Below are 20,000 nucleotides of genomic sequence, written 5' to 3'. Positions count from 1 at the left end.
GAATTTATCACTTACCTTTGATGATCTTCATATGGTTGCACTCACAAGACTCCTATTTACACAATAAATGTTTGTTTTGTTCGATAAAGTCCCTCTTTATATCCAAAAACCTCAGTTTTTTTTTCATGGTGAGTTTTGTTCAGTAATCCATTGGCACAAAGCACGATCACAGCAGGCTGACGACAAATCAAATAAGTACCATAAAAGTTCGTAGAAACATGTCAAACAATGTTTATAATCAATCCTCAGATTGTTTTTGTCATAAATAATCGATCATATTTCAACCAGACAAAAGCTTCGTCAATAGAAAAGGAGCAACAAGAAAGGCGAGGTCCCGATTTACACGCAGGACTCATGTCTGGAAATTTCCACTGTCCTCTCATTGAAAGTGCTGTATTGCCCTCATGGAAAAACAGGCATTTCAAAATAAAGGCACTTCCTGGATGGATTGTCCTCAGGTTTTCGCCTGCCATATCAATTCTGTTATTCTCACAGACATTATTTGAACAGTTTTGGAAACTTTAGAGTGTTTTCTATCCAAATCTGCCAACTATATGCATATCCTAGCTTCTAGGCCTGAGTAGCAGGCAGGTTACTTTGGGCACCTCAGTCATCCAAACTTCCCAATACTGCCCCCTATCCCAATAAAGTTAAGCAAAGGTTTATTCAGAGTAACCCCCTAAACGTGGAGTACCTGATAATGTATTTGTCTCTCCAGAGTAAGCCCATGATCATGTATTTAATGTCTCCAGAGTAAGCCCCTGATAATGTATTTAATGTCTCTCCAGAGTAAGCCCCTGATAATGTATTTAATGTGTCTCTCCAGAGTAAGCCCCTGATAATGTATTTAATGTGTCTCTCCAGAGTAAGCCCCTGATAATGTATTTAATGTGTCTCTCCAGAGTAAGCCCCTGATAATGTATGTAATGTGTCTCTCCAGAGTAAGCCCCTGATAATGTATGTAATGTGTCTCTCCAGAGTAAGCCCCTGATAATGTATTTAATGTCTCCAGAGTAAGCCCCTGATAATATATTTAATGTGTCTCCCCAGAGTAAGCCCCTGATAATGTATTTAATGTCTCCAGAGTAAGCCCCTGATAATGTATTTAATGTCTCCAGAGTAAGCCCCTGATAATGTATTTAATGTCCCCAGAGTAAGCCCCTGATAATGTATTTAATGTGTCTCTCCAGAGTAAGCCCCTGATAATGTATTTAATGTCCCCAGAGTAAGCCCCTGATAATGTATTTAATGTGTCTCTCCAGAGTAAGCCCCTGATAATGTATTTAATGTCTCCAGAGTAAGCCCCTGATAATGTAGTTAATGTGATTCTCCAGAGTAAGCCCATGATAATGTATTTAATGTGTCTCTCCAGAGTAAGCCCCTGATAATGTATTTAATGTGTCTCTCCAGAGTAAGCCCCTGATAAGCCCCTGATAATGTATTTAATGTCTCCGGAGTAAGCCCCTGATAATGTAGTTAATGTGATTCTCCAGAGTAAGCCCCTGATAATGTATTTAATGTGTCTCTCCAGAGTAAGCCCCTGATAATGTATTTAATGTGTCTCTCCAGAGTAAGCCCCTGATAATGTATTTAATGTGTCTCTCCAGAGTAAGCCCCTGATAATGTATTTAATGTGTCTCTCCAGAGTAAGCCCCTGATAAGCCCCTGATAATGTATTTGTCTCTCCAGAGTAAGCCCCTGATAATGTATTTAATGTCTCTCCAGAGTAAGCCCCTGATAATGTATTTAATGTCTCCAGAGTAAGCCCCTGATAATGTATTTAATGTCTCCAGAGTAAGCCCCTGATAATGTATTTAATGTCTCCAGAGTAAGCCCCTGATAATGTATTTAATGTCTCCAGAGTAAGCCCCTGAACGTGGAGTACCTCATGATGGACGCGTCCGTTCTACTTCCCCCTACTGGTACTCCTCTGACTGGAATAGACTTCGTTAAGAGACTGCCCTGTGGAGGAGTAGAGAAGACCAGACGGGTAACACACACACACACACTGAGACACACACACACACACACACACACACACACACACACACACACACACACACACACACACACACACACACACACACACACACACACACACACACACACACACACACACACACACTGAGATACCTACTGACCTGGGGAGGGATGTTCTGTACCACCTACTGACCTGGGGAGGGATGTTCTGTACCTACTGACCTGGGGAGGGATGTTCTGTACCTACTGACCTGGGGAGGGATGTTCTGTACCTACTGACCTGGGGAGGGATGTTCTGTACCTACTGACCTGGGGAGGGATGTTCTGTACCTACTGACCTGGAGAGGGATGTTCTGTACCACCTACTGACCTGGGGAGGGATGTTCTGTACCTACTGACCTGGGGAGGGATGTTCTGTACCTACTGACCTGGGGAGGGATGTTCTGTACCTACTGACCCGGGGAGGGATGTTCTGTACCAAGTGAGACACACTGAACCAACCACTGTGTGTTGGTGACCGATGTTGTTCTCCCTCTACAGGCCATCCGTGTGTTCTTCATGCTGAGATCATTATCTCTTCAGCTGCAGGGAGAACCAGAGACGCAGCTTCCTCTCACTCGCTCTGAAGACCTCATTAAGACAGACGATGTTCTGGACCTAAGTAAGACTGTGTGTGTGTGTGTGTGTGTGTGTGTGTGTGTGTGTGTGTGTGTGTGTGTGTGTGTGTGTGTGTGTGTGTGTGTGTGTGTGTGTGTGTGTGTGTGTGTGTGTGTGTGTGTGTTCTGACTGACCATGCTCTTGACCTCAAGACCGACTGTGTTTTCGACCTCCTCAAGACTGACTGTGTTTTCGACCTCCTCAAGACTGACTGTGTTTTCGACCTCCTCAAGACTGACCGTGTTTTCGACCTCCTCAAGACTGACCGTGTTCTAGACCTCATTGAGACTGACCGTGTTCTAGACCTCATTGAGACTGACCATGTTCTAGACCTCATTGAGACTGACCGTGTTCTAGACCTCATCGAGACTGACCGTGTTCTAGACCTCACTGAGACTGACCGTGTTCTACACCTCATCGAGACTGACCGTGTTCTAGATCTCAGTAAGTCTGACCATGTTCTACACCTCATCGAGACTGACCGTGTTCTACACCTCATCAAGACCATCCATGTTCTAGATCTCAGTAAGTCTGACCATGTTCTAGACCTCACTGAGACTGACCGTGTTCTACACCTCACTGAGACTGACCGTGTTCTACACCTCATCGAGACTGACCGTGTTCTAGACCTCACTGAGACTGACCGTGTTCTACACCTCATCGAGACTGACCGTGTTCTACACCTCATCGAGACTGACCGTGTTCTACACCTCATCAAGACTGACCGTGTTCTACACCTCATCGAGACTGACCGTGTTCTAGACCTCACTGAGACTGACAGTGTTCTACACCTCATCGAGACTGACCGTGTTCTAGACCTCACTGAGACTGACCGTGTTCTACACCTCATCGAGACTGACCATGTTCTACACCTCATTGAGACTGACCGTGTTCTACACCTCATCGAGACTGACCGTGTTCTACACCTCATCGAGACTGACCATGTTCTAGACCTCACTGAGACTGACCGTGTTCTAGACCTCACTGAGACTGACCGTGTTCTACACCTCATTGAGACTGACCATGTTCTAGACCTCACTGAGACTGACCATGTTCTAGACCTCACTGAGACTGACCATGTTCTAGACCTCACTGATACTGACCGTGTTCTACACCTCAGTAAGTCTGACCATGTCCTAGATCTCAGTAAGTCTGTGAGTTTGTTACAGTAATATTCTTGGAACAGACAGAAGGGGTTCAGGCCCACAGTGGAAACCTCTGACTCAACACTGATACACTTCTAGAGCAGAGGTGCGTGTGTGTGTGTGTGTGTGCGTGTGTGTGTGTGTGTGTGCGTGCGTGCGTGCGTATGAAATGAAACACTGATCACTTCCCTTCTGATACAGAGAGAGACCTGGGGGGGGGTTGATTAAGTCTCTATCTGATAGAGACCTGGGGGGGTTGATTAAGTCTCTATCTGATAGAGACCTGGGGGGGTTGATTAAGTCTCTATCTGATAGAGACCTGGGGGGGGGTGATTAAGTCTCTATCTGATAGAGACCTGGGGGGGTTGATTAAGTCTCTATCTGATAGAGACCTGGGGGGGGGTTGATTAAGTCTCTATCTAACAGTGATCTGATAGCCTGTATGGTTGTGTTGTGGTCTCTCTGTAGATAACAGTGATCTGATAGCCTGTATGGTTGTGTTGTGGTCTCTCTGTAGATAACAGTGATCTGATAGCCTGTATGGTTGTGTTGTGGTCTCTCTGTAGATAACAGTGATCTGATAGCCTGTATGGTTGTGTTGTGGTCTCTCTGTAGATAACAGTGATCTGATAGCCTGTATGGTTGTGTTGTGGTCTCTCTGTAGATAACAGTGATCTGATAGCCTGTATGGTTGTGTTGTGGTCTCTCTGTAGATAACAGTGATCTGATAGCCTGTATGGTTGTGTTGTGGTCTCTCTGTAGATAACAGTGATCTGATAGCCTGTATGGTTGTGTTGTGGTCTCTCTGTAGATAACAGTGATCTGATAGCCTGTATGGTTGTGTTGTGGTCTCTCTCTCTGTAGATAACAGTGATCTGATAGCCTGTATGGTTGTGTTGTGGTCTCTGTAGATAACAGTGATCTGATAGCCTGTATGGTTGTGTTGTGGTCTCTCTGTAGATAACAGTGATCTGATAGCCTGTATGGTTGTGTTGTGGTCTCTCTGTAGATAACAGTGATCTGATAGCCTGTATGGTTGTGTTGTGGTCTCTCTGTAGATAACAGTGATCTGATAGCCTGTATGGTTGTGTTGTGGTCTCTCTGTAGATAACAGTGATCTGATAGCCTGTATGGTGGTGTTGTGGTCTCTCTGTAGATAACAGTGATCTGATAGCCTGTATGGTTGTGTTGTGGTCTCTCTGTAGATAACAGTGATCTGATAGCCTGTATGGTTGTGTTGTGGTCTCTCTGTAGATAACAGTGATCTGATAGCCTGTATGGTTGTGTTGTGGTCTCTCTGTAGATAACAGTGATCTGATAGCCTGTATGGTTGTGTTGTGGTCTCTCTGTAGATAACAGTGATCTGATAGCCTGTATGGTTGTGTTGTGGTCTCTCTGTAGATAACAGTGATCTGATAGCCTGTATGGTTGTGTTGTGGTCTCTCTGTAGATAACAGTGATCTGATAGCCTGTATGGTTGTGTTGTGGTCTCTCTGTAGATAACAGTGATCTGATAGCCTGTATGGTTGTGTTGTGGTCTCTCTGTAGATAACAGTGATCTGATAGCCTGTATGGTTGTGTTGTGGTCTCTCTGTAGATAACAGTGATCTGATAGCCTGTATGGTTGTGTTGTGGTCTCTCTGTAGATAACAGTGATCTGATAGCCTGTATGGTTGTGTTGTGGTCTCTCTGTAGATAACAGTGATCTGATAGCCTGTATGGTTGTGTTGTGGTCTCTCTGTAGATAACAGTGATCTGATAGCCTGTATGGTTGTGTTGTGGTCTCTCTGTAGATAACAGTGATCTGATAGCCTGTATGGTTGTGTTGTGGTCTCTCTGTAGATAACAGTGATCTGATAGCCTGTATGGTTGTGTTGTGGTCTCTCTGTAGATAACAGTGATCTGATAGCCTGTATGGTTGTGTTGTGGTCTCTCTGTAGATAACAGTGATCTGATAGCCTGTATGGTTGTGTTGTGGTCTCTCTGTAGATAACAGTGATCTGATAGCCTGTATGGTTGTGTTGTGGTCTCTCTGTAGATAACAGTGATCTGATAGCCTGTATGGTTGTGTTGTGGTCTCTCTCTCTGTAGATAACAGTGATCTGATAGCCTGTATGGTTGTGTTGTGGTCTCTCTGTAGATAACAGTGATCTGATAGCCTGTATGGTTGTGTTGTGGTCTCTCTGTAGATAACAGTGATCTGATAGCCTGTATGGTTGTGTTGTGGTCTCTCTGTAGATAACAGTGATCTGATAGCCTGTATGGTTGTGTTGTGGTCTCTCTATAGATAACAGTGATCTGATAGCCTGTATGGTTGTGTTGTGGTCTCTCTGTAGATAACAGTGATCTGATAGCCTGTATGGTTGTGTTGTGGTCTCTCTGTAGATAACAGTGATCTGATAGCCTGTATGGTTGTGTTGTGGTCTCTCTGTAGATAACAGTGATCTGATAGCCTGTATGGTTGTGTTGTGGTCTCTCTGTAGATAACAGTGATCTGATAGCCTGTATGGTTGTGTTGTGGTCTCTCTGTAGATAACAGTGATCTGATAGCCTGTATGGTTGTGTTGTGGTCTCTCTGTAGATAACAGTGATCTGATAGCCTGTATGGTTGTGTTGTGGTCTCTCTGTAGATAACAGTGATCTGATAGCCTGTATGGTTGTGTTGTGGTCTCTCTGTAGATAACAGTGATCTGATAGCCTGTGTGGTTGTGTTGTGGTCTCTCTGTAGATAACAGTGATCTGATAGCCTGTATGGTTGTGTTGTGGTCTCTCTGTAGATAACAGTGATCTGATAGCCTGTATGGTTGTGTTGTGGTCTCTCTGTAGATAACAGTGATCTGATAGCCTGTATGGTTGTGTTGTGGTCTCTCTGTAGATAACAGTGATCTGATAGCCTGTATGGTTGTGTTGTGGTCTCTCTGTAGATAACAGTGATCTGATAGCCTGTATGGTTGTGTTGTGGTCTCTCTCTCTGTAGATAACAGTGATCTGATAGCCTGTATGGTTGTGTTGTGGTCTCTCTCTCTGTAGATAACAGTGATCTGATAGCCTGTATGGTTGTGTTGTGGTCTCTCTGTAGATAACAGTGATCTGATAGCCTGTATGGTGGTGTTGTGGTCTCTCTGTAGATAACAGTGATCTGATAGCCTGTATGGTTGTGTTGTGGTCTCTCTGTAGATAACAGTGATCTGATAGCCTGTATGGTTGTGTTGTGGTCTCTCTGTAGATAACAGTGATCTGATAGCCTGTATGGTTGTGTTGTGGTCTCTCTGTAGATAACAGTGATCTGATAGCCTGTATGGTTGTGTTGTGGTCTCTCTGTAGATAACAGTGATCTGATAGCCTGTATGGTTGTGTTGTGGTCTCTCTGTAGATAACAGTGATCTGATAGCCTGTATGGTTGTGTTGTGGTCTCTCTGTAGATAACAGTGATCTGATAGCCTGTATGGTTGTGTTGTGGTCTCTCTGTAGATAACAGTGATCTGATAGCCTGTATGGTTGTGTTGTGGTCTCTCTGTAGATAACAGTGATCTGATAGCCTGTATGGTTGTGGTCTCTCTGTAGATAACAGTGATCTGATAGCCTGTATGGTTGTGTTGTTGTCTCTCTGTAGATAACAGTGATCTGATAGCCTGTGTGGTTGTGTTGTGGTCTCTCTGTAGATAACAGTGATCTGATAGCCTGTATGGTTGTGTTGTGGTCTCTCTGTAGATAACAGTGATCTGATAGCCTGTATGGTTGTGTTGTGGTCTCTCTGTAGATAACAGTGATCTGATAGCCTGTGTGGTTGTGTTGTGGTCTCTCTGTAGATAACAGTGATCTGATAGCCTGTGTGGTTGTGTTGTTGTCTCTCTGTAGATAACAGTGATCTGATAGCCTGTGTGGTTGTGTTGTGGTCTCTCTGTAGATAACAGTGATCTGATAGCCTGTATGGTTGTGTTGTGGTCTCTCTGTAGATAACAGTGATCTGATAGCCTGTATGGTTGTGTTGTGGTCTCTCTGTAGATAACAGTGATCTGATAGCCTGTATGGTTGTGTTGTGGTCTCTCTGTAGATAACAGTGATCTGATAGCCTGTATGGTTGTGGTCTCTCTGTAGATAACAGTGATCTGATAGCCTGTATGGTTGTGTTGTGGTCTCTCTGTAGATAACAGTGATCTGATAGCCTGTATGGTGGTGTTGTGGTCTCTCTGTAGATAACAGTGATCTGATAGCCTGTATGGTGGTGTTGTGGTCTCTCTGTAGATAACAGTGATCTGATAGCCTGTATGGTTGTGTTGTGGTCTCTCTGTAGATAACAGTGATCTGATAGCCTGTATGGTTGTGTTGTGGTCTCTCTGTAGATAACAGTGATCTGATAGCCTGTATGGTTGTGTTGTGGTCTCTCTGTAGATAACAGTGATCTGATAGCCTGTATGGTTGTGTTGTGGTCTCTCTGTAGATAACAGTGATCTGATAGCCTGTATGGTTGTGTTGTGGTCTCTCTGTAGATAACAGTGATCTGATAGCCTGTATGGTTGTGTTGTGGTCTCTCTGTAGATAACAGTGATCTGATAGCCTGTGTGGTTGTGTTGTGGTCTCTCTGTAGATAACAGTGATCTGATAGCCTGTGTGGTTGTGTTGTGGTCTCTCTGTAGATAACAGTGATCTGATAGCCTGTATGGTTGTGGTCTCTCTGTAGATAACAGTGATCTGATAGCCTGTATGGTTGTGTTGTGGTCTCTCTGTAGATAACAGTGATCTGATAGCCTGTATGGTTGTGTTGTGGTCTCTCTGTAGATAACAGTGATCTGATAGCCTGTGTGGTTGTGTTGTTGTCTCTCTGTAGATAACAGTGATCTGATAGCCTGTGTGGTTGTGTTGTGGTCTCTCTGTAGATAACAGTGATCTGATAGCCTGTATGGTTGTGTTGTGGTCTCTCTGTAGATAACAGTGATCTGATAGCCTGTATGGTTGTGTTGTGGTCTCTCTGTAGATAACAGTGATCTGATAGCCTGTGTGGTTGTGTTGTGGTCTCTCTGTAGATAACAGTGATCTGATAGCCTGTATGGTTGTGTTGTGGTCTCTCTGTAGATAACAGTGATCTGATAGCCTGTATGGTTGTGTTGTGGTCTCTCTGTAGATAACAGTGATCTGATAGCCTGTATGGTTGTGTTGTGGTCTCTCTGTAGATAACAGTGATCTGATAGCCTGTATGGTGGTCAGTAAGGAAGGAGGTCAGGCTCAACGGTTCCTGGCGGTGGATGTTTACCAGATGAGTCTGGTTGAACCGGAAACGAAACGGTTGGGCTGGGGAGTGGTCAAGTTCGCTGGTCTGTTACAGGTAAGACTACTAGGTGTTCTCCCTCCCCGTCTCCCTCTCCCTCCCTCCCCGTCTCTCTCTCCTTCCCTGAAACTAAACGGTTGGGCTGGGGAGTGGTCAAGTTCGCTGGTCTGTTACAGGTAAGACTAGGTGTTCTCCCTCCCCGTCTCCCTCTCCCTCCCTCCCCGTCTCCCTCTCCCTCCCTGAAACTAAACGGTTGGGCTGGGGAGTGGTCAAGTTCGCTGGTCTGTTACAGGTAAGACTACTAGGTGTTCTCCCTCCCCGTCTCCCTCTCCCTCCCTGAAACTAAACGGTTGGGCTGGGGAGTGGTCAAGTTCGCTGGTCTGTTACAGGTAAGACTAGGTGTTCTCCCTCCCCGTCTCTCTCTCCCTCCCTCCCCGTCTACCTCTCCCTCCCTGAAACTAAACGGTTGGGCTGGGGAGTGGTCAAGTTCGCTGGTCTGTTACAGGTAAGACTAGGTGTTCTCCCTCCCCGTCTCCCTCTCCCTCCCTCCCCGTCTCCCTCTCCCTCCCTCCCCGTCTCCCTCTCCCTCCCTCCCCGTCTGTTTCTCTCTCTCTCCCTCCCAATCTCTCTCTCTCTCTCTCTCTCTCTCTCTCTCTCTCTCTCTCTCTCTCTCTCTCTCTCTCTCTCTCTCTCTCTCTCTCTCTCTCTCTCTCTCTCTCTCTCTCTCTCTCTCTCTCTCTCTCCCCTCTCTCTCTCTCCCCGTCTCTCTCTCTCTCTCTCTCCCCGTCTCTCTCTCTCCCCGTCTCTCTCTCTCCCCTCTCCCTCCATCCCCGTCTCTCTCTCCCTCCCTCCCCGTCTACCTCTCCCTCCCTGAAACTAAACGGTTGGGCTGGGGAGTGGTCAAGTTCGCTGGTCTGTTACAGGTAAGACTAGGTGTTCTCCCTCCCCGTCTCCCTCTCCCTCCCTCCCCGTCTCCCTCTCCCTCCCTCCCCGTCTGTTTCTCTCTCTCTCCCTCCCTCCCCGTCTGTTTCTCTCTCCCTCCCCGTCTCTCTCTCCCTCCCTCCCCGTCTCTCTCTCTCTCTCTCTCTCTCCCCGTCTCTCTCTCCGTCTCTCTCTCCCTGTCTCCCTGTCTGTCTGTTTCTCTCTCTCCCTCTCTCTCTGTCTCTCTCTCTCTCTCCTTGTCTCTCTCTCTCTCTCCTTGTCTCTCTCTCTCTCTCCTTGTCTCTCTCTCTCTCTCTCTCTCTCTCTCCTTGTCTCTCTCTCTCTGTCTGTCTGTCTGTCTGTCTGTCTGTCTGTCTGTCTGTCTGTCTGTCTGTCTGTCTGTCTGTCTGTCTGTCTGTCTGTCTGTCTCTGTCTCTGTCTCTGTCTCTGTCTCTGTCTCTGTCTCTGTCTCTGTCTCTGTCTCTCTCTCTGTCTCTCTCTCTGTCTCTCTCTCTTTCTCTCTCTCTTTCTCTCTCTCTTTCTCTCTCTCCCCCTCTCTCTCCCTCCCTCCCCGTCTCTCTCCCTCCCCGTCTCTCTCTCCCTCCCTCCCCGTCTCTCTCTCCCTCCCTCCCCGTCTCTCTCTCCCTCCCTCCCCGTCTCTCTCTCCCTCCCTCCCCGTCTACCTCTCCCTCCCTGAAACTAAACGGTTGGGCTGGGGAGTGGTCAAGTTCGCTGGTCTGTTACAGGTAAGACTAGGTGTTCTCCCTCCCCGTCTCCCTCTCCCTCCCTCCCCGTCTCCCTCTCCCTCCCCGTCTGTTTCTCTCTCTCTCCCTCCCTCCCCGTCTGTTTCTCTCTCCCTCCCCGTCTCTCTCTCCCTCCCTCCCCGTCTCTCTCTCTCTCTCTCTCTCTCCCCGTCTCTCTCTCCGTCTCTCTCTCCCTGTCTCCCTGTCTGTCTGTTTCTCTCTCTCCCTCTCTGTCTGTCTGTCTCTCTCCCCATCTCTCTCTCTCTCCCCTCTCTCTCTCTCTCTCTCTCTCTCTCTCTCCCCCCGTCTCCCTCTCCCTCCCTCCCCCTCTCTCTCCCTCCCCGTCTCTCTCCCTCTCCCTCCCCGTCTCCCTCTCCCTCCCTCCCGTCTCCCTCTCCCTCCCTCCCCGTCTCCCTCTCCCTCCCTCCCCGTCTCTCTCCCTCTCCCTCCCGTCTCCCTCTCCCTCCCTCCCCGTCTCTCCCTCCCTCCCCGTCTCTCTCCCTCTCCCTCCCCGTCTCCCTCTCCCTCTCCCTCCCTCCCCTCTCTCTCTCTCCCCCCCTCCCAGTCTCTCTCCCTCCCCGTCTCCCTCTCCCTCCCTCCCCGTCTCTCTCTCTCCCTCCCTCCCCGTCTCTCTCTCCCTCCCTCCCCGTCTCTCTCTCTCCCTCCCTCCCCGTCTCTCTCTCCCTCCCTCCCCGTCTCTCTCTCCCTCCCTCCCCGTCTCTCTCTCCCTCCCTCCCCGTCTCTCTCTCCCTCCCTCCCCGTCTCTCTCTCACTCCCTCCCCGTCTCCCTCTCCCTCCCTCCCCGTCTCTCTCTCCCTCCCTCCCCCCGTCTCTCTCTCCCTCCCTCCCTCCCCGTCTCTCTCTCCCTCCCTCCCCGTCTCTCTCTCCCTCCCTCCCCGTCTCTCCCTCCCTCCCCGTCTCTCTCTCCCTCCCTCCCCGTCTCTCTCTCCCTCCCTCCCCGTCTCTCTCTCCCTCCCTCCCCGTCTCTCTCTCCCTGTCTCTCTCTCTCTCCCTCCCTCCCCGTCTATCTCTCTCTCCCTCCCCGTCTCTCTCTCCCTCCCTCCCCGACTCTCTCTCCCTCCCCATCTCTCCCCGTCTCTCTCTCCGTCTCTCTCTCCCTGTCTCCCTGTCTGTCTGTTTCTCTCTCTCCCTCTCTGTCTGTCTGTCTCTCTCCCCATCTCTCTCTCTCTCTCTCTCCCTCCCCGTCTCTCTCTCTCTCCCTCCCTCCCTCTCTCCCCGTCTCTCCCTCCCTCCCTCTCTCCCCGTCTCTCTCTCCCTCCCTCCCCGTCTCTCTCTCCCTCCCTCCCCGTCTCTCTCTCTCTCTGTCTCTCTCTCCATGTCTCTCTCTCCCTGTCTCTCTCTCTCTCTCCCTGTCTCTCTCTCTCTCTCCCTCTCTCTCTCTCTCTCTCCCTGTCTCTCTCTCTCTCTCCCTGTCTCTCTCTCTCTCTCCCTCTCTCTCTCTCTCTCTCCCTGTCTCTCTCTCTCTCTCCCTGTCTCTCTCACTCTCTCCCTGTCTCTCTCTCTCCTTGTCTCTCTCTCTCTCTCTCTCTCTCTCTCTGTCTCTGTCTGACTCTCTCTGTCTCTCGCTCTCTGCCTGTCTCTCCCTCTCTCTCTCTCTCTGCCTGTCTCTCTGTCTGTCTTTCTCTCTTTCTCTCTCTTTCTCTCTCTTTCTCTCTCTCTCTCTCTCTCTGTCTCTCTCTCTCTCTTTCTCTCTCTCTCCTTGTCTCTCTCTCTCTCTTTCTCTCTCTTTTTCTCTGTCTCTCTCTCTCTGTCTCTCTCTTTTTCTCTGTCTCTCTCTCTCTGTCTCTCTCTCTCTCTCCTTGTCTCTCTCTCTCTCTCCTTGTCTCTCTCTCTCTCTCTCTCTCTCTCTCTCTCTCTCTCTCTCTCTCTCTCTCTCCTTGTCTCTCTCTCTCTCTCTCTCTCTCTCTCTCTGTCTCTGTCTGTCTGTCTGTCTGTCTGTCTGTCTGTCTGTCTGTCTGTCTGTCTGTCTTGTCTCTCTCTCTCTGTCTGTCTGTCTCTCTCTCTCTCTGTCTGTCTCTGCCTCTCTCTCTCTTCTCTCTCTCTTTCTCTCTCTTTCTCTCTCTCTTTCTCTCTCTCTTTCTCTCTCTCTCTCTTTCTCTCTCTCTCTTCTCTCTCTCTCTCAGTTGCACCTGGCATTACAAGACTGTAACACCATCTCTCTCTCTCTCTTCCCCCCCAGGACATGCAGGTGTCTGGGGTAGAGGATGACAGCAGAGCTTTAAACATTATCATCCACAAACCCTCGTCCAACCCCCACGCCAAGCCCCTCCCCATCCTGCAGGCAAACTTCATATTCGCCGACCACATCCGCTGCATCATCGCTAAGCAACGCCTGGCCAAGGGCAGGATACAGGCCAGACGCATGAAGACACAGAGGATCGCAGGTAGAGAGAGGATCGCAGGTAGAGAGAGGATCGCAGGTAGAGAGAGGATAGCAGGTAGAGAGAGGATAGCAGGTAGAGAGAGGATAGCAGGTAGAGAGAGGATAGCAGGTAGAGAGAGAGACAGAGGATAGCAGGTAGAGAGAGACAGAGGATAGCAGGTAGAGAGAGACAGAGGATAGCAGGTAGAGAGAGACAGAGGATAGCAGGTAGAGAGAGACAGAGGATAGCAGGTAGAGAGAGACAGAGGATAGCAGTTAGAGAGAGAGACAGAGACTGTGGGAGAGAGAGAGACTGGGACAGAGAGAGAGACTGGGACAGAGAGAGCGACTGGGAGAGAGAGAGACGGGGAGAGAGAGAAAGACTCGGAGAGAGGACAGAGAGAGCGAGGTGGTTGGGGAGAGAGAAAGATTGAGACATACCTGGAGAGAGAGACAGGGAGACACACCCGGAGAGAGAGAGACAGAGAGAGAAAGCCACTCAGAGGACACACCTCCCTCTCTAACATCTCTGTGTGTTTCAGCGTTACTAGACCTTCCTGTCCAGCCCAGTTCGTCAGAGGTTCTGGGCTTCGGCCAGACAGGAAACACTGCTGCCGGCGGTCAACTCCCTTTCCGCTTCTACGACCAATCGCGTCGAGCGCCCAACGACCCCACTGCGCAGAGATCTGTGTTCGCCTCCGTTGACAAAGTTCCAGGTAATACACACTTCCTGTTACACACCTACTGTACATTCACTTCCTGTTACACACCTACCTACTGTACATTAACTTCCTGTTACACACCTACCTGCTGTACATTCACTTCCTGTTAGACACCTACTTCCTGTTACACACCTACCTACTGTACATTCACTTCCTGTTACATACCTACCTACTGTATATTCACTTCCAGTTACACACGATAATGCACAGAAACATGTCAGGGGTTCACCTAGGGGTCATGATGGGGGCTGCATCAAATGTTTGATGTATTAGAATAATTGATTATGCTTATGTTGTATTAATAGAAGGGGAGGGGTTATAAGACCCCTCCCCCTTACATGTATAGGGGGAGGGGTCTTACATGTATAGGGTCCTAGACTACAGATTAACTATATATATATATATATATTCATTATAGAGGTTTAATATTGTTCCAGTGGTTTTCTAGTCTCTCTGCCTCTTATAAAGAAACTGTCTGAGAAATGTGTGACTGTGAAGACAGAACTCTACAGGGGAGTGTAAGAGATAAGAGACGAGTCAGACATTCCACTATAAGTCAACTTTATTTAGCTGTGTATGCATGGGCTTGGTCTGATGAGTAGAAGGTAATGAGGTAGGCAGTGACATCACAAGGGCTGGACTTCGGGTTCTATAAATCAACTTTGGGGTAGTGGACATTTACTGCCTAGGCCTCTCTTGTAAGTTTATATAGCTGTGTGTGCATGGGCTTGGTCTGATGAGTAGAAGGTAATGAGGTATGCAGTGACATCACAAGGGCTGGACTTCGGGTTCTATAAATCAACTTTGGGGTAGTGGACATTTACTGCCTAGGCCTCTCTTGTAAGTTTATATAGCTGTGTGTGCATGGGCTTGGTCTGATGAGTAGAAGGTAATGAGGTATGCAGTGACATCACAAGGGCTGGACTTCGGGTTTAATAAAAGCAACTTGAGACCTTTTTCTATTTTGCGGAACTTACTGGGAAACGTTGCGATATGTCCCTGTTGTCGACTTCTGTCTTCAATTACATTTATAAATTAATGAATGATTTACTTAAAGATATTGTCTAAATGCTCATTTCACCAACGAGCCAATGATTGACAAGGAACAAGGAAGCGAACGCCAACAAACACACCAGGTGTATGTGCAGCTCGAAGAGGTTTAGTGTGTCCTAGAATGGGGTTGGTATCATTACAGCTTTAACAGAAGGGGTTTAGTGTCCTAGAATGGGGTTGGTATCATTACAGCTTTAACAGAAGGGGTTTAGTGTCCTAGAATGGGGTTGGTATCATTACAGCATTAACAGAAGGGATTTAGTGTCCTAGAATGGGGTTGGGATCATTTCAGCTGTAACAGAAGGGGTTTAGTGTCCTAGAATGGGGTTGGTATCATTACAGCTGTAACAGAAGGGGTTTAGTGTCCTAGAATGGGGTTTGTATCATTACAGCTGTAACAGAAGGGGTTTAGTGTCCTAGAATGGGGTTGGTATCATTACAGCTGTAACAGAAGGGGTTTAGTGTCCTAGAATGGGGTTGGTATCATTACAGCTGTAACAGAAGGGGTTTAGTGTGTCCTAGAATGGGGTTGGTATCATTACAGCTTTAACAGAAGGGGTTTAGTGTCCTAGAGTGGGGTTGGTATCATTACAGCTGTAACAGAAGGGGTTTAGTGTCCTAGAATGGGGTTGGTATCATTTCAGCTTTAACAGAAGGGGTTTAGTGTGTCCTAGAATGGGGTTGGTATCATTACAGCTTTAACAGAAGGGGTTTAGTGTCCTAGAATGGGGTTGGTATCATTACAGCTGTAACAGAAGGGGTTTAGTGTCCTAGAGTGGGGTTGGTATCATTACAGCTGTAACAGAAGGGGTTTAGTGTCCTAGAATGGGGTTGGGATCATTTCAGCTTTAACAGAAGGGGTTTAGTGTCCTAGAATGGGGTTGGGATCATTTCAGCTTTAACAGAAGGGGTTTAGTGTCCTAGAATGAGGTTGGTTTCTATGTAACTAAGTGGTGGAATTTCCTCTTAATCTGTGTAGGCTGAACAGTGTATTCAGACTCCTTCTCCACGTCTTGTTACGTTACAGCCTTATTCTAAAATGGATTCAATCGTTTTTTCCCCCTCATCAACCTACCCCATAATGACATCACAATACTCCATAATGACATCACAATACTCCATAATGACATCACAATACCCCATAAGACATCACAATACTCCATAATGACATCACAATACCTCATAATGACATCACAATATCCCATAATGATGAAGGAAAAACGTTTTAGTTTTTGCAAATGTATAATAAATAAAAATATCTGAAATATCACCGTAACATTTGTATTCAGACCCTTTACTCAGTACTTTGTTGAAGCACCTTTTGCAGCAATTACAGCCTTGAGTCATCTTGGGTTTCACCCTACAAGCTTGGCACACCTGTATTTGGGGAGTTTCTCCCATTCTTCTCTGCAGATCCTCTCAAGCTCTGTCAGGTTGGATGGGGTGCGTCGCTGCACGGCTATTCTCAAGTCTCTCCAGAGACGTTCGAACAGGTTAAAGTCCGGGCTCTGGCTGAGTCATTCATGGACATTTAGAGACTTGTCCCGAAGCCACTCCTGCGTTGTCTTGGCTGTGTGCTACGCCCCAGTCTGAGATCCTGAGGGCTCTGGAACAGGTTTTCATCAAGGATCTCTCTGTACTTTGCTCCGTTCATCTTTGCCTCGATCCTGACTGGTCTCCCAGTCCCTGCCGCTGAAAAAAACATCCCCCACAACATGATGCTACCATGCTTCACCGTAGGGATGGTGCCAGGTTTCCTCCAGACGTGACGCTTGGCATTCAGGCCAAAGAGTTAAATCTTGCCTTTCCAAATCCTGTCCAATCAATTGAATTTACCACAGGTGGACTCCAATCAAGTTGTAGAAACATCTCAAGGATGATCAATGGAAACAGGATGCACCTGAGCTCAATTTCGAGTCTCATCGCAAAGGGTCTGAATACTTATGTAAAACTTTCTGTGTTGTTTTTTATACATTTCCAAACATTTCAACAAAAAAAAAAACTGTTTTATTTAATCGATTTCAGAATAAAGCTGGGTGTAACTTCTTGGATGGTACACACACTGGGTCGTTCTGTAGGTTGGATGTTTAGTGTCTAGCACCCGGAGGGAGGGAGGGAGGGAGGGAGGGAGGGAGGGAGGGAGGGAGGGAGGGAGGGAGGGAGGGAGGGAGGGAGGGAGGGAGGGAGAGAGAGAGAGGGAGAGAGGGAGAGACTGTTTAGTGGTCTAGCACCCAGAGAGAGAGAGAGAGAGAGAGACTGTTTAGTGGTCTAGCACCCAGAGAGAGAGCGAGAGAGAGAGACTGGGAGAGAGAGAGACTGGGACAGAGACAGAGACAGAGAGACTGGGAGAGCGAGACTGTTTAGTGGTCTAGCACCCAGAGAGAGAGAGAGAGAGAGAGACTGGGAGAGGAGAGAGAGAGAGACAGAGAGACAGGGAGAGAGACACTGTTTAGTGGTCTAGCACCCAGAGAGAGAGAGAGACTGGGACAGAGTCAGAGACAGAGAGACTTAAGTGTCTAGCACTCAGGAATGTGTCGTTCTGTTTACCTCAGTGTGTCCTGCATCCGTGTGTTTATTGACATACCAACTCAATCTAATTGTTATTTAGATTTTTCTTTTTACATAATTACACGTGTGTGTGTGTGTGTGTGTTGTATTGCAGGGTTTGCGGTGGCTCACTGTGTCTCTCAGCACAGCCTGTCCCCCCTCTCCTCCCCCTCCCCACCCTCCTCAGGCAGCACGGGACGATGTGACTCTGTTACAGCCAGTACGATATCAGCCAACAGCCCTACAGGTAACACACACACACACACACACACACACACACACACACACACACACACACACACACACACACACACACACACACACACACACACACACACACCAGTACGATATCAGCCAACAGCCCTACAGGTAACACACACACACACACACACACACCAGTACGATATCAGCCAACAGCCCTACAGGTAACACACACACACACACACACACACACACACACACACACACACACACACACACACACACACACACACACACACACCAGTACGATATCAGCCAACAGCCCTACAGGTAACACACACACACACACACACACACACACACACACACACACACACACACACACACACACACACACACACACACACACACACACACACCAGTACGATATCAGCCAACAGCCCTACAGGTAACACACACACACACACACCAGTACTATATGTGCTAGGCTTTGATAACAGTTGTCTCTAGCTATCGTTAGCTCTAGATGCTAGGCTTATATAACAGTCGTCTGTAGCTACTGTTAGCTCTAGATGCTAGGCTTAGATAGTAGCTATCGTTAGCTCTAGATGCTAGGCTTATATAACAGTTGTCTTTAGCTAGATGCTAGAGCTAACAATACCTAAAGACAACTGTTATCTTTGTTGTTTGCTCTAGATTCTAGGCTTAGATAAGTTGTCTGTAGCTATTGTTAGCTCTAGATGCTAGGCTTAGATAGTAGCTATCATTAGCTAGATGCTAGACTTAGACAGCAGTTGTCTGTAGCGATCGTTAGCTCTAGATGTTAGGCTTAGATAGCAGCGATCTGTAGCGATCGTTAGCTGTAGATGCTAGGCTTAGATAGCAGTTGTCTGTAGTGATCGTTTGCTCTAGATGCTAGGCTTAGATAGCAGTTGTGTGATATCTTCAATGATCATTTGCTGCTATCTAAGCCTAGCATCTAGCGATAACGATCGCTACAGACAACTGCTATATTAGCCTAGCATCTAGAGCTAAATATAGCTACAGACAGCTGCTATATTAGCCTAGCATCTAGAGCAAACAATAGCTACAGATAGCTCGATGCTAGGCTTAGATAGCGGTTGTCTGTAGCGATCGTTAGCTCTAGATGCTAGGCTTAGATAGCAGTTGTCTGTAGCGATCGTTAGCTCTAGATGCTAGGCTTAGATAGCAGCTGTCTATAGCATTGGTTAGCTCTAGATGCTAGGCTTAGATAGCAGTTGTCTGTAGCGATCGTTAGCTCTAGATGCTAGGCTTAGAAGTTGTCTGTAGCTATCGTTAGCTCTAGATGCTAGGCTTAGATAGCAGTCGTCTGTAGCTATCGTTAGCTCTGGATGCTAGGCTTAGATGGCAGTCGTCTGTAGCTAACCGGTTGAGCTAACACTAACCCCTCTTCCTCCTCAGATGAGGAGACGTTCTTGGAGCACACCCCTCCTTCGTCCTCCGGTGGAGTGGGAGGAGGAAGAGGAGGAGAGTTAACCGGTTCTTGTTCCCCTGTCCCGTCTGTCCTGGCCCCCAGCCTCACCCCTGCCTCCCAGCCTAACATCTCTCTACTGACAGACGACAACACAGACTCTCTGAGCGTCGAGTCACTGACCCTGCTACCCCCGGCTGACCACCTGCAAGCACTAGGCTCACACACACACCTCGGCACTGATACGGCTATCAGAGAGGAGGAGGAGGAGGAGGGGCTAGAGAAGAGAGAAGGGAAGGAGCCAAAGGAGGAAGTGGAAGGGTCGGCGATGGAGGAAGAGGAGGAGGAGGAGACTGAAACCGAAACAACAATTCAAGAGACAGCTGAAGCAGAGATGGGAACGCCCACTGAGCAAGACACGCCCCTAGAGGCAGAGGGAGACACACCCCTTTCTTCTGAGGGAGACACACCCCTTTCTTCTGAGGGAGACACACCCCTTTCAGCTGCATCAGAAGGGGAGGAGACTGGTCAGGACACACCCACGGGAGAGGAAGCAGAGAAAGACACACCTCCGAAAGAGGACACGCCCACAGAAACACCCTGATTAAAGAGGACACGCCCACAGAAACACCCTGATTAAAGAGGACACGCCCACAGAAACACCCTGATTAAAGAGGACACGCCCACAGAAACACCCTGATTAGAGGACAAACCCACCCTGATTAAAGAGGACACGCCCACAGAAACACCTTGATTAAAGAGGACACGCCCACAGAAACACCCTGATTAGAGGACAAACCCACACCCTGTGTGATAGGACAGGAGAGTAGTCCCGCCTTTCTAAAATCACCCCTCCCTTTCCAGTTGTTTTGAGCAGATCTCTGTCTCTCACACAGCAGTAGAGAGAGCAGATCCCTGTATCTGTAGAG

The 20,000-nt window shown here is 48.0% G+C and overlaps 1 pseudogene; it reads left to right on the top strand.

Annotated features, from left to right (window-relative positions):
• Window positions 1–19,870, top strand: part of LOC124020021 — an 86,282-nt pseudogene extending 66,412 nt beyond the window's left edge.
• The last annotated feature ends 130 nt before the right edge of the window (window positions 19,871–20,000 follow it).

Source organism: Oncorhynchus gorbuscha, unplaced genomic scaffold (genome assembly GCF_021184085.1).
Source record: "Oncorhynchus gorbuscha isolate QuinsamMale2020 ecotype Even-year unplaced genomic scaffold, OgorEven_v1.0 Un_scaffold_749, whole genome shotgun sequence".
NCBI lineage: Eukaryota > Metazoa > Chordata > Actinopteri > Salmoniformes > Salmonidae > Oncorhynchus > Oncorhynchus gorbuscha.
This window is presented reverse-complemented; position numbering and strand designations above follow the sequence as displayed.